This window comes from Lotus japonicus, chromosome 1 (genome assembly GCF_012489685.1).
Source record: "Lotus japonicus ecotype B-129 chromosome 1, LjGifu_v1.2".
Taxonomy (NCBI): domain Eukaryota; kingdom Viridiplantae; phylum Streptophyta; class Magnoliopsida; order Fabales; family Fabaceae; genus Lotus; species Lotus japonicus.
Window position 1 is genome coordinate 119,676,067 of NC_080041.1, and position 17,729 is coordinate 119,693,795.

Here is a 17,729-nt window from a genome sequence, read left to right on the forward strand (position 1 = left end):
CAGAATTGAGAATTGTAAGCTCAGGATGCATGTGTAAGAGTAAGTTTAGATTTCTGTAATAAAAATTAAAATACTTTTAACATTTATGTCTCATAATACATTTGAAATAAATTAAAGTACTTTTTAACTAATGTAACGAAAATAGAACACATACTAAGCATGTTTGTAAAAATATCTTAAAAACATACATCAACAAATTCAGCGTTACATAAAAGGTTCAATGTGTAACCAAATCAAAACATGGGACCTAAATCTATTATTGCTGGCTTTGGACCCTAGCTGAGGTGGTGCAACGTGAGCATAATTGACACTAGAAAGCAAACTCAGCTAATATGACCTTCAGTCTCTCTTTGTCTGCCTCCTCAAATGCAAAAGGTCCCCACCATATAATATAAGGAATCAAATGAAGGCAAGAGAGATGCATGAGGACAAGGTGATCCAAACATAATTTGACTTTGAAAGAAAAAATACAGGAGCTGGGCAACTTAACTTTATGAATGTGATCAGAGTCACTCAATTCAAATATAACGGCTTTAAAGGTCAAATGAATTTGAATTTAAAATTTGATTGGTTCAAAATATAAGCAAATAAATTACAGTCAGTGCATCAAAAGAAAATCATCTCTTAGTTTGCAGCTTTACATACTCACTAGATATTATACCCGTGCGTTGCACGGGTTTATTTACGATATTTTTTAATATTATATAAAAATTACTATAGTGTAATTATATAAATAATAAATATTAAAATATTTCTTAAATATAAATATAACAGAAAAAAGTATTGTGTTTAGACATCGAAATAGATAGTATTACAGTTTTTTTGATGCATTAAATTACTTGTATTCGAATTTTCTTTTTTTTTTTTGGGCGAGAGATTAATCTCACGGCTTTCGGTTGTGAGGATACATTGGTATTCGAATTCTCTTTATGTAAATCAACGATGTTACTGAAATATAAAAAAACTGAAAAAGAAAATATTATTAATAACATAAGAAAACTTGAGAAAATATTTTTACTACTATGTTTTTCAAATAATACACACATGCAGTATATTTAATAATAAATATCTTCCAGAGACATTCATTTAATTTTGAAACTATTTTTCTAGATTGTTCATTAATAAATTTTATATTTACTACTATTTAATTTAAATTATTAATATTGTCTACATATAAATATGTTTCTTAATTTTTTTTCTCTCAATTTATGATTTATAGTTGATATTCTAACTATTTTTAAGTACTACGTAATAATTTTTTTTTGTGTAAGAAAATGAAAAGTTGACAGTTAATAATTAATAGTTGGCAAACTTGGGATGTGAGGGTCATGATCCTATTTGGGTTCTGCTAGAAGAGAATAGGGAATTTTAAAAAATTGCTCAGGGTGTAAAGTTTAGTACTCCTAGTTCCTTACTTGTATTCTGCACTCAGTAGCTGGTTTTAGGAACCCCTTCACATGTAGGGATGGTTTCTATTTTGGCATAGCGCCCAGGTTCATCCTTGAACCAATTGGCACTATGATTTTGTACTTTGACTCTCTTAATCCAATAATTTTTTATTCTTCAAAAAAAAAGTTAATAATATAGTTAATGACATAAAATATTCATCAATAATTTATTTCTATCATTACGTTCAATTTTTTTTTATTACTATCAATATTAAGAAAAATCACAAATTAATTTAAAAATATTTTTTAAAATAACACAAAACTACATTATAGTCAATTTAAACAACATGCATAATCATTTCAGATTTCAAAAGTAAATTCCTATGTTATTATACCCATATTGAGAGGAGATATTTCTCAACACTCTAATATTATATATATATATATATATAGGGAGCATATCAGGTGAGAAGAGTTGTTTATGGTGAGAGATGAGAGTAATCAATAACAACCGTTAGATTATAATTAATGGTTCAGATTTAATCAAATTTAATGTACTCCACGTCACATTACTGATTCTAATTTTGCTAACCCACGCGCATCTCCTTTTTCTCCCGTTCCCTTTCTTTTTTACACTGCAGCTTCCCCTTCCCAGTTCCCACCATGTGGGTTGCAATTCATCAAACAGTATACTCAAAATCATGATGATATTATGCTTAGAAATCAAAGATCCCCAATCAGCAACGAATCCATGAAGCCCCACTTTCAATTTTGTGTATCAAGATGCAATTTCAATTAAGATAGATGAAGAACTGTAACTAAGGGATTTGAGAAATTATGAGGTTCTCAAACGACGTTCAAATTTCTTCTTCTCCTCTGTTTTGACTTGCGCATTCAACAATTACCCAGCATGAAAGCCCAGATTCAAACCTGAGCACGAATTGAACCCTAGCCTACATGGAAGAGAGGACCTGAGATAGGCAGAGGGGAACCTTGGCTGGCTTGGCAGTAGCAGAGAACGAGATCGAGGGAGGAGCAGCGGCGAAGGGCAGTGGCGACAAAGCCGGTGCGTGATGGAACTCCGGACACGGCGGAGCGCGGCGCAGCCACCTCGCGGAGGTCGCGAGTTGCGTCGGTGACAGAGAGTTGCGACGGTGTCACGGTGACAGCAAGAACAAGGTCGATGAGAAAGGCAAAGGTGGAAAATTGGCAATGGAATCGTGGAAGAAGGGGAGTCGATACTCGATAAGGAAGAAGAACACGCGCGTGGGATTAAAATGTTACCATGAGAGAGAAGAACATGACATCTGTAAAGTTAGATTGAATCCTAAACGTTGATTTTAATCAGATGGTTATTATTGAATCCTCTCACCTCTCACAATAGCACACTCCTCTCACCTGATATGCTCCCTATATATATATATATATATATATATATATATATATATATATATTTCTCTTTCGAAAAAAAAGTAAATTCCAAAATATATATTTACAAAAAGCATTCAACCATTAACTAATTTCAATATTTAACATGTTTATTTTTATTTAAAAGATATTAATTCGTGTTATTTTCATATCTAACTTTAGCACTTAATTTTTTATTTATACGTAAAATGTAGTAATAAGTTTTGTTAGTTAATTTTTAAAATTCATCAACTTACAATTAGTTATAAATGTAAAATTTATTTTACTATATATTTTTATTTATGTAAAGTTAGTCAGTTTAAATTATTATTATTCAAAATTTGTCTTCAAGTTAAAATTTAATCACTATTAAAAATTATTTTAAAATATGGGAAATTGAAAAGTTTTTTTTTTTAATTTGGAAATTGAAAGGTTTAACAATTATTAATTAATATAATGAATAATAAAGTAAATGTAGTTATTTTTTATTTTTGTATTTTATTATCTAATGTATTTAATAAAAAGGCGGTAATCAATGCAAAAAAGTTCAAGTCTCCTTTATATATATATATAGATATAGAACAACGGTGAAGTGAGGAAGACATAGATATTCTCAAAATGTTTTGGGTAATATTGTTAGGAAGCTTAAAATTGTTCTTGATTTATATCAACTTTTCAAAATTACTTATATCCACTTTTATGCATCATTAATGGCTAAACTATAGGTGTTTAGTTTTGCTTTCACACCAAAGCAAACCACCATGGCTTATTCCACCTTGTTACTTTCACATGTATCGAATTCTTGATCTAAGAATAAGGTTTTATGCTTTCTTATGGCTAATGGATAATGCTAGGACTATCCTATTAAACAATTGAAATTTATGATATTTTTGTTCACCATTTTGAAGCTTATATAGCTGCTACGAGGCTGACACTTGATGCCTCATTTTACCTAAAATTTTCGAGTCAGTTCCATAAGATTTGAAGAATTTCGGAATCAAGTATATGACAACAATGAGTTTGGACAGATTTATCCAATGTTTTGCAATGCCATGGGGGGCACCGCAACATCATTTTACACAACAAAAGGCAATAACCACATAAAGCCCCATACTGCTAGAACCGAACTATATCCTAAGGTTTATATACTGACACACTGAGTGTTATGGTCATGACCTTACTTGAACAGGATCTGTTCTATAGGCTCGTACAACTGTATCCTTGAGTTCTAAGGAGACAGGAACCAAAGTCTGGTTGATGAACCATGACCGTGTGATCAGAGCGTGATTAACAGTTCACTGGCTAACCTTCGGGTTCACCAAATTAGCGGTAGAGGATCGTTCTCAGCTAGTTTCACTGGCTGGGGTGGTCACACGGTTGTCTGATAGACCCAAATCTTTTTTATTTTTTCCATTTTTGCTAAAATAAATGAGGTAGAATTTTTTATTTTTTTGAAAAAGTTGAGTGTTTGATTGAGATAAGACACAAGTTTTGTTCTTCTAAATAAATAAAAAACAATAGCAAAAGACAAACTAGAAGTAAATCTATTTCCTACTTAAAGAAGAAAAAACTAACACAGCAAAGGATATTACAGAAGTAAAATTTTGATTTGAGTCAAAGTTGTGTGGTGCTATATTACCTTCTTCCCTCTGGACCATAAGCAACGATTTTGTTCACTTGCATGCCTCATTGGAGATTGTTGTGTTCTTCTTAGTGAAAATGTGGCTCAAAATCACCCTCCTTGAGAATTGCTTTGAGTTAAACCCTTTGCCACAAACTTAAAAGGGAGACCATGTCACAAGAGAAAAACAAAAAACACAGGAAGATTGCACACATGGAGAAACAAGCGGTTCAAGATATCAGTTGTCCGTTGATACATTGAGTAAAGAAAAAGTTTGGTAGATAAGATAGCTATATGAGGTAGGAAAATCGAAGCATTAAATTACTGATGGTTAGAGCCGTCGGTACCTGAAGGTTTATATAGCTTACTAATGGCTCCAGGAACGACTAAAATTGTTGATAACCTATTTATATGAGTGTTGTCCATCACTTTCACTCACAACTCCTCCTCTCTTGTCTTCCCTCATTTTCTTCATTTTTTTTATGTTCCATTGTTTTTTATTAGTGTTAGTATTTTTTTAATATTCTTTGTATTTTATTCTGTAGTCTTTTTAACTCTTGTGAGATACTTACAAAGCTTCATTGCGGTCAGTAGAGTTTTCTTTTAATATTTAGATAATTACTTGATTGATAACTTCAATTATTTTGTGATACTCGAAACCACACGTATCATATGGAACTTTGATACATGAGGTCTATAATATTGTCCTATAAAGCGCAAACAAATAAAATTAAATATTTTCTTTAACCAATAATGCACTTTCATCCCTGGTAAATAAGTTTTCTTCCGTCCCATAATATAATTTACCACCGGCTTTTACAGACGGCCTAAACCTTCCGTACCTAAACCCTTAGTTCCTATAAACCCTCGATAACATACCAATGGTTAAATTGTTAGTAAATATTACCGACAAGTGTTTTAACGACAGATGTTTAACTGTCAGAAGGTCATCGGTAATTTCTAATTACCGACAGTTTTACAAAGTTACCGACAACTTTCAGCCGTCAATAATTCTCGTTTTTCTTGTAGTGACAGCCTAAAATGTGATCTTATGTTGTTTTAATAATAAGTTTGCCATTCGCTTGCAAACCATCAAATTGTGAACAAATTGTGTCTGTCAATTGGGTTTGAAACATCATCTGTTTCAATGGGATTATCACAATAGCATTTACTTAGCATGCCAAAACTGTCAGAAAGTGTGGAAATGTCTCGCTTTGGTCCCTTTCTGAACTTGTCATTGGAAGAAATGGCTGGAAAGATCAAGGATCGATGACCTGCAAAATCATTGATTCACCACACATGTAAATAATCTTAGCCATTTCACTATTTCAGTCAAGAATCAAAAGCATTGGAAAATCAATAACTTGAGGGTATGGATTAGTGAGATACAAAATTTCAAAAGATCAAAATTTTCACAATACAGAAAGAGGTATCATACAATTTACTATAATAGTTATTCAACCCAGGCAAAAAAGAGAAAAGGAGGTACAAAATGGTTTTACAGAGAACTACAAACATTAGATTAGGATGTAAACTGCGAACTTTTTAGCATAACAAGCAATGCTTGAGATAAACAACATGGTAACCAATCTAATGGCACTTCTCCCAAACAAGTTTTGCAAGGAATTTTGTGAAGAGCTTCATGTTGAATGTGCCCAAAAAAATTACAATTGCTACTCAGGATCAATATGATTGTACATGAATCATATTGAATGTGCCAAAGAATATGCTCAATATCAGTATGATGCACTTCATGTTGATGTACAAAAAACCATCGAGGTAAGAAATAACTATGTATATAACAAACATAATTGTGTACTTTATGTTACTCTTTTACCCCATTTTTGAAGCTTATTGTTGCTATGAGGCTGACACTTACTGCCTCATTTCACCTAAATTTTTCGAGTCATTTCTAAAAGATTTCAAGAACTTCTGAATCAAATATATGGATACAATGAATTTGGACAGATTCCTCCAACGTTTTGCAAAGCCATGACCGGCACAGAACAACATGTAACACAACAAAAGGCAATAACCACATAATGTCCTGCATTGCTAGCACCGAACAAAATCCTAAGGTTTATATACAGAAACGCTTAAACTTCAGTTCACGACTGTATCCTTGAGTTCTAAGGAGACCAGAACCTAAGTCATGGTGTCTGAACATGACTGTGTAATCAGAGCGTGATCAATAGTCCATGGAGACCATGTCAAATGTTGCATATTCCATCTAGTCATCAATTAGCAGATCTTCTCACCAAACCTCGAGCAAACGAAAAGCATCCTACTAGATCAAAGCAAAGCAACAGAAGCTAGAAAGATATTCATATTCTAATGAATCTTTTTAAATCAGACCTAAAATGTAGAAAAAAAATGGTGTGGTAAGGAGATACAATAAATTTATCTTAAAAGAACTTAAAGCTTACTCATGAAAAATTCTCAGTGTCTCTAGCACTCATGGATCCTATATTTCTCAAGAGCAGAAAATTATCTGAGTCACTCATCATCCCTTTTGAATTGCTCCACTTGATAGAATATGGCCCCACCATATGAACATCAAGAAGATGGGACTTGAATAAAATCCCATTGGCAGCATCACCACCACCATGTCACCGAAAGGAAAGTCCAGTTGTGCCTAGATTTAGAAACAATAGAACAAAACCTATGGAATATGACATTCCCTCCCGTCAATAGTTGGATGCTGGGATACAATCATAAAGTTGAAAGGGTTTTTGTACTCATATACTGATATACCCTCTATCCAATGCTGAGAGTTGCATGATAGGGTAGAAAACATGGGATCAATAACGCTTATTTAACTCAAGTATTCTGCTGTAGAGTGTTAGTAGGCCAAAGCAAACCAGACCGCATCGCATGCAATATCCTCAGTTTCATATTCTTTAATGCAGACACCCACAATTGACGAGTCTACAAGCACCTACATCTATCCAAACCTTGGGATCTTGATCAAGTGCTACCAAAAGAAGATCCTTAACCTGAAAACATTATAGCGTCAACAGATTGTCGGAAAGAATAATTCAAACAGGCTCGCAGATGCCATATCATGCACTTGCACTTGCTATAAGATTATATCATGTATTTCTGTTTCTCAGTGCATCACCTTTCAAGTCCCACATTGGCTGTGCAGCACAATCAAAGCACATATACTGGATATAAAAGCAGATACATGGCAGAGGAAGAAGCATACCTTTCTCGGCCTTTTGGCTAAGATCAAGTGTAGTATCTGTTCTTATCAGTTTAATATCTGATATGTGAGCCAATGGCTCACACGATATTAAATTTATTTTTTTAGGGGGAGGGTCCACCACAGTAGCTTGCTATTGGGATCCTCAAGCGTCGCCCATGCCTTACACTATTGCAAGGGCCTGGCGCACCCCACCCAAACCTAGTTCAAGATTTTCAATTCTGATAAATCAACACTGTTGTTCTAGCACAAGTAAACCGCAATTATTAAAAGTTTCAATTATTAAACCAATCCTCAGGAAATATGTGAAAATAACTTAGGAAAATGAATAAGTTAGTCTTTATAGTAAAGTACACTCAAATTTTCATGTATAGCCGCGTTGAATGCCTACTGCAGCATAATATACTTGTCTTCCCCCAACCTCACACAAGAATCATCTCCATCAATTTCTATCTTATGTCCTCTTGTAGCCCCTTTCACTAAGCTACAGCCTGTCATCAGATACTGGAATGCCATATAGATAATGAGATTGGCCTCTTTTCTGTTAGATCAGCCTAAGATTTTACACTAAATCCTTGATTACAATGGATGTGAGGAAACCATCAAAGTATTTAGGTAGCATACAACCTCTCATATCACATCCCCTGCTGTCATTATAATGACTTGATCACTCCCCTAAATTGAACAGCTAACTAACAGAACAATTAACTCCAAAGATCCATTCTCTCTCTCTCTCTAAATACCTCTGCCCACTTGTGAGATCTTACCCAAATGCTAAGATAATAAACTGAGCACAAAAATTTATAGAAAAACAAATGACACAGGAATAACTGGAAATTTCTTAGAATTATTGGAGAAGAAAGAAAAAAAATGTCAACTTTGAATGAGAAAAACAAAGCTACTAAGCTTCTCTCTATCGTTCCAAGTTTATGGACTAAGGAGCAAGCTCAACTGGTGTGGGACATGAGATGAAGTGAGACATCACATGCAAAGCTAAAGCAACACAAAGAGACCAGCTTCCTCCCTCAAGGCAAAGCAACAGAAGTTATGAAGATATTAATATTCTGATGATTCATTTTAAATCAATTTTAGATCTTAAACAATGTGTGGTATAGGGAGTAAGTAATTTATGTTAAGAGAAATTACAACTTACTCATGAACAACTCAGGCTATGCCTTGGACATGGAGAAGGAGTTAAAGTAATACTCATCTGGTTTGTATCCTAATTCAGAACATGACAGTATTCAATGTTACATTGTCTCTGTAGCACATGTCAACCCAGATGAATTGCTCCAAATACATCATGACTAGAAAACACATGCTGCCCCTTAACTTAAGACTGATAAATCAATCATGAATAAAGCAGTGTGATTAAAGAAAATTCAGAAAACATATAAGACAAACTCAACATAGGGACAGTGTCAATATTTTCATAGCAAAATAAATTTATTTAGAAAAAAGGAAGAAAAGCACATCTGTTGAAAAAATATGATGCAACAGAAAAAGCTAAGCAAATAAGATTATAAGAGAGCCAAAACAAAAATAAAAATTTATTTGCCTACATTTGCGCCTTCAACTTGGGATTTGATAGAGTGCTCTTTGTTTCCAAGCAACTCAGCAGTGAAAGGCGCACCCAAATAAATTTCTTTTCTAGTTCTTTTGCAGCATGAGTTTGCATATATGTAGCCAATGGTATTTAACAAACCAAACCCAAAAGTACTATAATGACAACTAGTTTACTCAGCAAAAGTACCTCATGTTGATATTCTTCAATAAAGCAATTTAAACACTTGATATATCATTTTTCCATGTCATCCAAAGTCAACATGCATTTCAACCATATCAAAGTTTCCTGAATCCTATAGGTTGATATTTATGATGAAAAATAGCATCCAAATGACAACTTGTAATTTTGTGTGCTGAGCTTATGATCATGTAATTTATCAATAACAAATTGTATTCACCCCTCATGAACCCTAGGAAAAAACATGATACAAAAAGAACTGGAAAATGCTTAGAACTTATCCAGGAAAAATGAGAAATTTCAAAGAGAAAAGAAAACTTACACTCTTCTGCAGCTTCAGTTTAAATAAAATGGAGTAAAAATATCCAAGTTTCATGAGAGAATCAAAATCAAATAAAATCAAATTTTGATCCAGGGGAAGAAGAATGGATTGACAAAAAAATTTGGACCATTTCTCGATTTGTGCGTGTCATCCTTGCGCAGGGGCCATGCTAATCTTCTCTGTATCGTTCCAATTTTATCGGATGTCCCCGAAGGGACAATCTCTACTGCTAGGTGGTTCATTATAAACACTTGTATTGTTGCAAGTTTAACCGATGTGGGACTTGAGACAGCCTGCGATGCTCAAAAAAGACCGAAATAACACAAGTCTGCTCAGCCTCAATAGACAGCATGCGAGCATGCATCCAAGCTCTTTCGTGTTTTGTGGGAATGCTAGAAAGAACAACGGTGAAGTGAGGAAGACATAGATATTCTCAAAATGTTTTGGTTTGCTTTATCAAAATTATAGTTTTAGGACCAAAGAATACGTGGAGCCTTGGAAAACAGCAACGTTTCAACTTTTCCTTGGTGAATGATCAACATCGATCTCCCACTCCCCCAAAGGACAGAGCTGGGAGAGTCTCTAGCCTCTTTGATTACACAATACTACATAAATCTATCTACTGCCTCTAATTTCCCAACCTTCTAATTGGCCCTCATCCTACTATTAAGAACTCTACTTTTTGAGTTGGGCTTTTTCTGCAATGCTTTTAGTCCTATTGTTGTGAGCTTTTCTTTTTGTAACCCGCACCTCATTATTCGGTGGAGTAGTTCAATCCAGTTCAAAACTTTTACCTTTTTGAGTCATTTATATAAGATTTCAAGAACTTCGGAATCAAATACATGGCAACATTGAATTTGGATGAATTTCTCCAACGTTTTGCAATGCCATGAAGGGCATAGTGACATCATGTTACACAACAAAAGTCACAACAACCAGATTATCACATGAAAGTCCCACACTGCTAGCACCGAACTATATCCTAAGGTTTATATACTGACACGGTGATATAACTGGCCACGACCTTGCTTGAACAGGATCTGTTCTATAGGCTCGTACAACTGTATCCTTGAGTTCTAAGGAGATAAGAACCAAAGTCTGGTTGATGAACCATGACCGTGTGATCAGAGCGTGATTAACAGTTCACTGGCTAACCTTCGGGTTCCCCAAATGAACGGTAGAGGATCGTTCTCAGCTAGTATCCACTGGCTGGGGTGGTCACACGGTTGTCTGACAGACCCAAATCTTTTTTTATTTTTTCCATTTTTGCTAAAATTTACAGAAAATAAATGAGGTAGAATTTTTTATTTTTTTGAAAAAGTTGAGTGTTTGATTGAGATAAGACACAAGTTTTGTTCTTCTAAATAAATAAAAAACAAGAGCAAAAGACAAACTAGAAGTAAATCTATTTCCTACTTAAAGAAGAAAAAACTAACACAGTAAAGGATATTACAGAAGTAAAATTTTGATTGGAGTCAAAGTTGTGTGGTGCTAAATTACCTCATTCCCTCTGCACCATAAGCAACGATTTTGTTCACTTGCATGCCTCAAAATCACACTCCTTGAGGATTGCTTGAGTTTCCCATAACCACAAACCGGAAAAAGGAGATCATGTCAAAATCTTACAAAACAAAAAAAACCCAGGAAGATGCTGATGCAACATGCAAATAAAATGGCACACTTGTAGAAATAGATGGGAATTCAAGGGATCAGTTATCCATAGATACATTGTGTAAAGAGAAAGTTTGGTAGATAGCAATTTGAGGTAAGAAAATCGCCACGTTGAAAGGATAACATTTTAAGTGTTTATTTTTTTGAAAAACAGTTTTAGTTGCTAAATACTCCTACTAAATAGTAAAAAATTAGGACTTTGACAAAAGAAAAAAAAGGCCTGTAAGGGGTAGAATTATCCGGACCATTGAATGGGCTTTTACTCTGACAGAAGAGTTTGACAGCTCAACTTACAAATGACCTATGTGTTGAACACATTCCCTCAATTGTTCCTGCTGATTTAAAGGAGAAGCTCCTTAGACCTGTTTCTGATTCAGAAATCAAGGAAGCTGCGTTCAGTTTGGGTAAAACCAAGGCCCCGGGACCAGATGGTTATAGTGGTTTATTTTACCAAAACCACTGGGAGACGCTTAAGGGAGATGTTTGTGCAGCTATCCGCAGCTTCTTCCAATCGGGTTCTCTACCTAAGGAAATCAACGAGACTCTCATAGTCTTAGTCCCAAAAATTCCACACCCGGAGACCCTCAATAACTACAGACCTATTAGCTGTACCAATTTTATTTGCAAGGTTATATCACGAATCATGGTACTTCGCTTGAAGGAGGCGATGAAGTTCTTAATCTCCCCCAATCAGAGTGCTTTTGTTGGGGGGAGACAAATACAAGACAATTTGCTTGTAGTGCAGGAAATGTTCCATCTACTAAAGAAGAGAAAAAGAGGGCAAGAGTAGAATGTGATCATGAAGCTAGACATGAACAAAGCTTATGATAGGCTCGAATGGGAGTTCTTGGAGAAAATCTTATCTGCTTATGGCTTCCCGGGGGAGTGGGTGCAGCGTGTTATGACCCTTGTCAAAGGTGTCTCCTACCGTTTGAAAATCAATGGTTTCGTGGGTAATTCTTTCTCACCTCAACGAGGCTTAAGGTAGGGGGACCCTCTTTCCCCCAACCTTTTCATCCTTGCCTCCGATGTTCTTTCCCATCTCTTTAACAATGCTCTACGGCTAAAGAGAATTCAGGGGCTGCAACTTCCCAATTCGGGACCTTGCTTGACCCATCTTTTGTTTGCCGATGATACTATCCTTTTTGCAAAAGCAAACCCGGAGGAAATTTATGCATTTCAAAGTATCCTGAATTTATATTCTATGGCCTCGGGTCAACGAATTAATTCTCTGAAATCAGGCATTATTGGAGGCAACAATATCTCCTCGAGTAACCTTACTGTTTTAGCTGGTATTTTGCATATGCAGGTTTGGGATTCTCCGGGTAGATACTTGGGCATCCCGGCTGATTGGGGTAGGTCCAAAGTAAATGCCTTGGATTGGATTAAGGAGAGAATGGTCAACAAAATTTCTGGCTGGAAAGGCAAGTTGTTAAACCAGGCAGGAAAAAAGGTTTTAATCAAGAGTGTTTTACAAGCCATCCCTTCCTACGCGATGTCGATTGTTCGCTTCCCCAAAGGCTTCTGTAGCAAGCTATGTGCTAAAGTAGCTCAATTTTGGTGGAGCAAAGGCAGAAAGGAAAGAGGAGTGCACTGGAGAAAGTGGCAAGTTCTTTCTAATGCAAAATCTATTGGTGGCATGGGTTTTAGAGACTTTGAGCTCATGAACACAGCTCTTTTAGCAAAACAAGCTTGGAGGGTGATTCACAATCCTAATGCTATCTGGGTCAGGTCCTTACAATCACTCTACTTCCCTAAGGAGTCTTTTCTTAAGGCGCGTAAAGGTAGAGCCTCCTCTTGGGGATGGAGCAGTTTACTCCAAGGTCGTGACTTTCTCCTCAAACATGGTCTTTGGCTTGTTGGTGATGGGGAGTCTATCGATCTTTGGAACCACAAGTGGAGCTCATCGGGTATTACTCTTGGAAGTGGACAGGCTCACCAAGGAATGCTGGTGAAAGACCTTATGAATCATGATGGGAGAAAGTGGGATGTAGACAAAGTCAGGCATTTTATCCCTCCTCATAGAGTACAGGATGTTCTCAACACCCCAATTAGTTGGACTCATCAAAATGACCATCTCATCTGGCCATTCAACAAACAAGGTACTTATTCTGTCAATTCTGGATACTTTGTGGCCAAACAATCTTCTACCTCTTCTCTCCCTGGTCCATCCTCTAATATGGACTCTCAGGACCCTCTATGGAAACATGTTTGGGGAGCCTTACTGCCCCAGAAAATTAAACATTTTCTCTGGTCAATATGCAATAATGCCATAGCTGTTAAAAGCAACCTTGCTAGAAGGCATATTACTAGAGATCAAGTCTGCCCCATCTGCAACAGAGTAACTGAATCAGCTGTCCATGCTTTACTTGAGTGTGAGTAGACCAGGCCGGTCTGGTTTGGGTCCTCACTTCAAATTAATCCCAACTCTTTTCAAGGGACTTCTATGCGTGCTTGGTTGTCTCACGTGATTGCTCTCTTTGGTCAAGACAAGGATATGGTGACCAACATTCTCTCATCTATGGGTTTTCTGCTATGGGGGATTTGGAAAGCCCGCAATAACGCTGTTTTTGCTAATGCTCCCTTGGTGCCTATGCAAGTTATCATTTCAGCTCACCTTGCCCAGCAAGAATACCAACAAGCTGCTACTACTAAAGGACAACAACGACCAACACCATAAATGACAAGAAGACAAATTGCTAATTGGAAAAGACCACCTAAGGGGTTTGTAAAATGCAATATGGATGCTGCATTCCAGAACCAGAATATTAAAGCCTCAGGGAGTTTAATCATGCGAGATGAAGAAGGGTACCTGTTGACTAGCAACACCAGCAGCTTCTATGCCAGATCCCCGCTTATGGCTGAAGCTTTAATCATGCGTAATGCTATTGCGTTTGCTCACAGTATGGGATGCACCAAAGTCCTCTTTGAATCTGATTCCCTCTTGCTTGTCCAAGCTTGCAGAGGATTAAAGGAACAAGGTGAGATCAAGAACATTGTTCAAGATATAAGAGTTATGTGGCAAGGCTTCGAGGCCTCTGGTTTTTCTTGGACCCCGCGAGAAGGCAATGAAGTAGCTCATCTAATTGCAAAATTGAACAGGGATAACAGAATCCACCATACCTGGGCTTGGAACCCCCCTCTTGCAGTGCAGCTTGCCCTGAACAAAGACAGGGAGCTCTCCTCGTTGGGCCTTTCCTCATCTTCAACCGTTGGCACGCCCCCCTCCCAGGCCTGGAGAGTGGTAGCATACATCTTAGTGCTTGTCTTTGATGCTTGAGGTCCATCCTGCTGAGATTTCTTCTGTGTGGGTTGGTTTTTTTTGGGAACTGTTAACCAACCACCCTCTATTCAGCTTTAATAAGGACCTGAGATTTTTACTAAGCTTATTGGGATCTGGTGGTTTTTTTGGATCTGTTAGGTACCACCAGTTATTTTATTCACTTACTGCCTGTCCTTTGGACACCAGAGCATTAACATCTCTCAACTAGCAAGCTTGTACTATCTGTTCATTTTATTGGCTTTGCTTTTGTTGATCTTTGTTAGTTTTTTAGCCGTGGGCTATGACTTTGTGTACAGTCTGGAGCCACAAAGCTCCACTTTCCACTCTGTTGGTTTAATGTAATACATTAACCCTTGACCAAAAAAAAAACAAAGGGTTTTTTTTTTTTGAACATTACAAAGGGGTTATTAATAAAGAACTCTAATCCTAGCTTATGAAGTCAAACACCGTAATCCATTATTGAACGGTAAATGCGAGACCAGAATTGGGACAAGGTTGTTGTCTTTTGTTCATTTGTCCACCTAGTTTTATTTAACCCATGTATTCACAACAAAAGTTAATTAATATGTTCGAGTTAGAACTTTCACTTTCTAGCAAGATTAGTTCTCTTAGAAAAAAATTTCATTTACAAAATTTAAACGCAAAATCAACATAAGAAAACCATGTACGCTTAAACCAACCAACCGTAAATTTATCGCCTATTACCTAACTTTATTTTTGTTACAACTTAGAAAATATCTACAGCTATGGGTGAACATGGGTCGGGTAAATCCAATGAATCCGCCCAACCCAATCCGATCCAATAGAAAAAATGCGGGTTGGATCGGGCAATCGGGTTAGTCGGATAGATTTTACTACAACCCAACCAAGTTCGGATCGGATTTCGGATTCAGTTCAAATCCATCCAACTCAACCCAGAATCCATACATATAATAATAATTTTTATAATTTTACTCATACTTGGAGTGCTAGTGTCGGAGTGATGACTTTTTGAAACTTTGAGACTTAAGTATTTGTAGTTATTTGTCATATTTGAACTTAGAGTATTTGTTCGTAGTTATTTGTTACATGTTTATATATAGTTATTTGGCATGTTGGAGACATCTAAGTTCTAAGTGTCATGGCATGACATTTAGTGTTGTTTTTCACTTTTTAGATACTATTTATATTAGATTGTTTCATGTCATTTGGTAATGAAGTTTTATGTTTTCATGATATATGGCTATATGTCATTTATGTGGTATTATTTCTATAACTTTTTGTGTCTTTTTCATGCTATTTAGTATTATAACATATTTAGTATTTTTATAACTTTTTCTGAATTTATAATAATTTTTGCAAGATTTTTTAATATTTCAGATATATTATTATTTTAATATAGTGACCCAATAAATCCATCCAATCCAATCCAAACTTCGTCGGGTTGGTTCGGATCGGGTCCGAAGAAGAAATTCGTGAAATCCAACCCAACCCAACCCAGCCAATTTTGATCGGTTCGGATTTTATTTTGACCAAAATCCATCCAACCTAACCCATGTGCACCCCTATCTACAGCCGCCTTCATCATTTTACTTAAAATTTTAAACAATAAATATTATATTATTAAAATTCAAATAAAATACTCCCTCCGTTCCTGATCTTTTGTTGTTTAAGGTTATGCACATTGTTTAAGAGTGCAATCATTGATATATTTGTTGACATAAACACTCATATTTAATGTTGAGTTAGAATGAAGATATATAATGACAATTATTGGTTAAGAAACTTGTTATAATTTTGATTGGTGAAAATAAGAGGTGGTAGGTGATAGATATAATATTGAATGATGGTATACATGGAATAAATTGGGAAAAAATGCATTGGGTTGGCCAAACAACAAACGTTTTCGAATTTATACCAAAAGTTAAAACAACAAAATATCAGGAACGGAGGGAGTATGCTTTATATAGAAAAAAGTGAATTATATGTACGCCTGGGAGTAAGTAAGTTAGGGTCCTGTATTGATTATAGCTCAAGTTCGAATCTCATAAACACATTTGTTGGAAAAAATATACAATTGTTTACCGAACGGGTGACAACATTTTGTGAAAGAAAAAAAAGTTAATCAAATTTAATTCATTTTTTTCTATATTGTAAAGCTGACTTCTCTCTTAAATTGAACTTATGATTTTTGTTTCATATTTCATTTCGGCTCCCTAGTGATAAAATCTTGGATACACCTTTTCCGGGGTTTTGCCCCGTCATGTAACCAAATAATATCTTGGATACACCTGTATAAATAAATATTGTACCATCTCACTCAACCGAACTAGCGCAGACTCTACTTTACAAGGCACATACCTTGCAAACAGATGTACCTTATGCGCGAACCGAGCTCGTCCATGTCGCAAGACTCGTTTGGAATACAATCAAGTGAAATGATCCACACAAATTAATAAAGAGTATAGGACTCGGAGACAATATGGTGTAAGAACCACTCATGGATCCAAAGAATGAAAAAAGATATCATCACTATAAGACAGAGATAGAGCATTGGGGCCAAAGGGAAAAAAGTCAATATACAAGATGAAAAGAAAATAGAACGAGAGGAGAAGAGCATGTTCACTTACAACCACTTAGGCTCATTATGGTAGTGACTTAGGCTTCTCCCACATTTTCCCGAATACTTACTTGGTAACCTTTGTGAAAACATATGGAGTCCACCATGGGGCTCGAGTAAACTTTTCCCCAGACCCCAAGCAAAGATAAAAAGAAGAGTGAAGAGCTTGAATAACTACAATGATAACAACAAGGTCAAGCAATAGTGTCACAGAGTAAACGAGTTTGTGAAGAAGTAAGAAGTGAAGATGAAAAAACGCGTAAGGTAAGGAAATTAGGAGGATATAGAGAAAAACATACAAATAAAATAAAGTATATATAGAACAAATAGAAAAATAAAGAAGTGAAAATGAAGAGAGTTCCTCTTGCAACACCAAGCAAGGTCATAAGGAGAAGGCAATGAACGATAAAGGTAAGGTGATGAGTGTGAAAGATGGGAAGAAGACATCTAAAAGGACTGGCTTAGCCGAACATGAAATTGTTCGAAAGT

General features: G+C 35.8%; 1 long non-coding RNA gene and 4 other non-coding genes across 6 annotated transcripts; 3 read left to right on the top strand and 2 right to left on the bottom strand.

Annotated features, from left to right (window-relative positions):
- Positions 1-3,966: 3,966 nt before the first annotated feature.
- On the top strand, positions 3,967-4,186 carry LOC130734962 (small nucleolar RNA U3). The gene has a single exon (XR_009018294.1). It is a non-coding gene; the product is annotated as a small nucleolar RNA U3 (small nucleolar RNA).
- Positions 4,187-5,330: 1,144 nt separating this feature from the next.
- LOC130729850 (uncharacterized) lies at positions 5,331-14,842 on the bottom strand. Of its 2 annotated transcripts, none has more exons than XR_009016148.1 (4): positions 14,482-14,842; positions 14,171-14,315; positions 11,188-11,259; positions 5,331-7,412 (listed from the first exon to the last, which is right to left on the bottom strand). It is a non-coding gene; the product is annotated as an uncharacterized LOC130729850 (long non-coding RNA). The 2 variants fall into 2 exon arrangements; XR_009016149.1 differs by having other exon boundaries at positions 5,331-5,690; positions 14,482-14,837.
- LOC130734782 (U2 spliceosomal RNA) lies at positions 7,621-7,816 on the top strand. The gene has a single exon (XR_009018126.1). It is a non-coding gene; the product is annotated as a U2 spliceosomal RNA (small nuclear RNA).
- Positions 9,803-9,905, bottom strand: LOC130734697 (U6 spliceosomal RNA). The gene has a single exon (XR_009018057.1). It is a non-coding gene; the product is annotated as a U6 spliceosomal RNA (small nuclear RNA).
- On the top strand, positions 10,707-10,927 carry LOC130734960 (small nucleolar RNA U3). Its single transcript, XR_009018292.1, has one exon. It is a non-coding gene; the product is annotated as a small nucleolar RNA U3 (small nucleolar RNA).
- Positions 14,843-17,729: the final 2,887 nt, after the last annotated feature.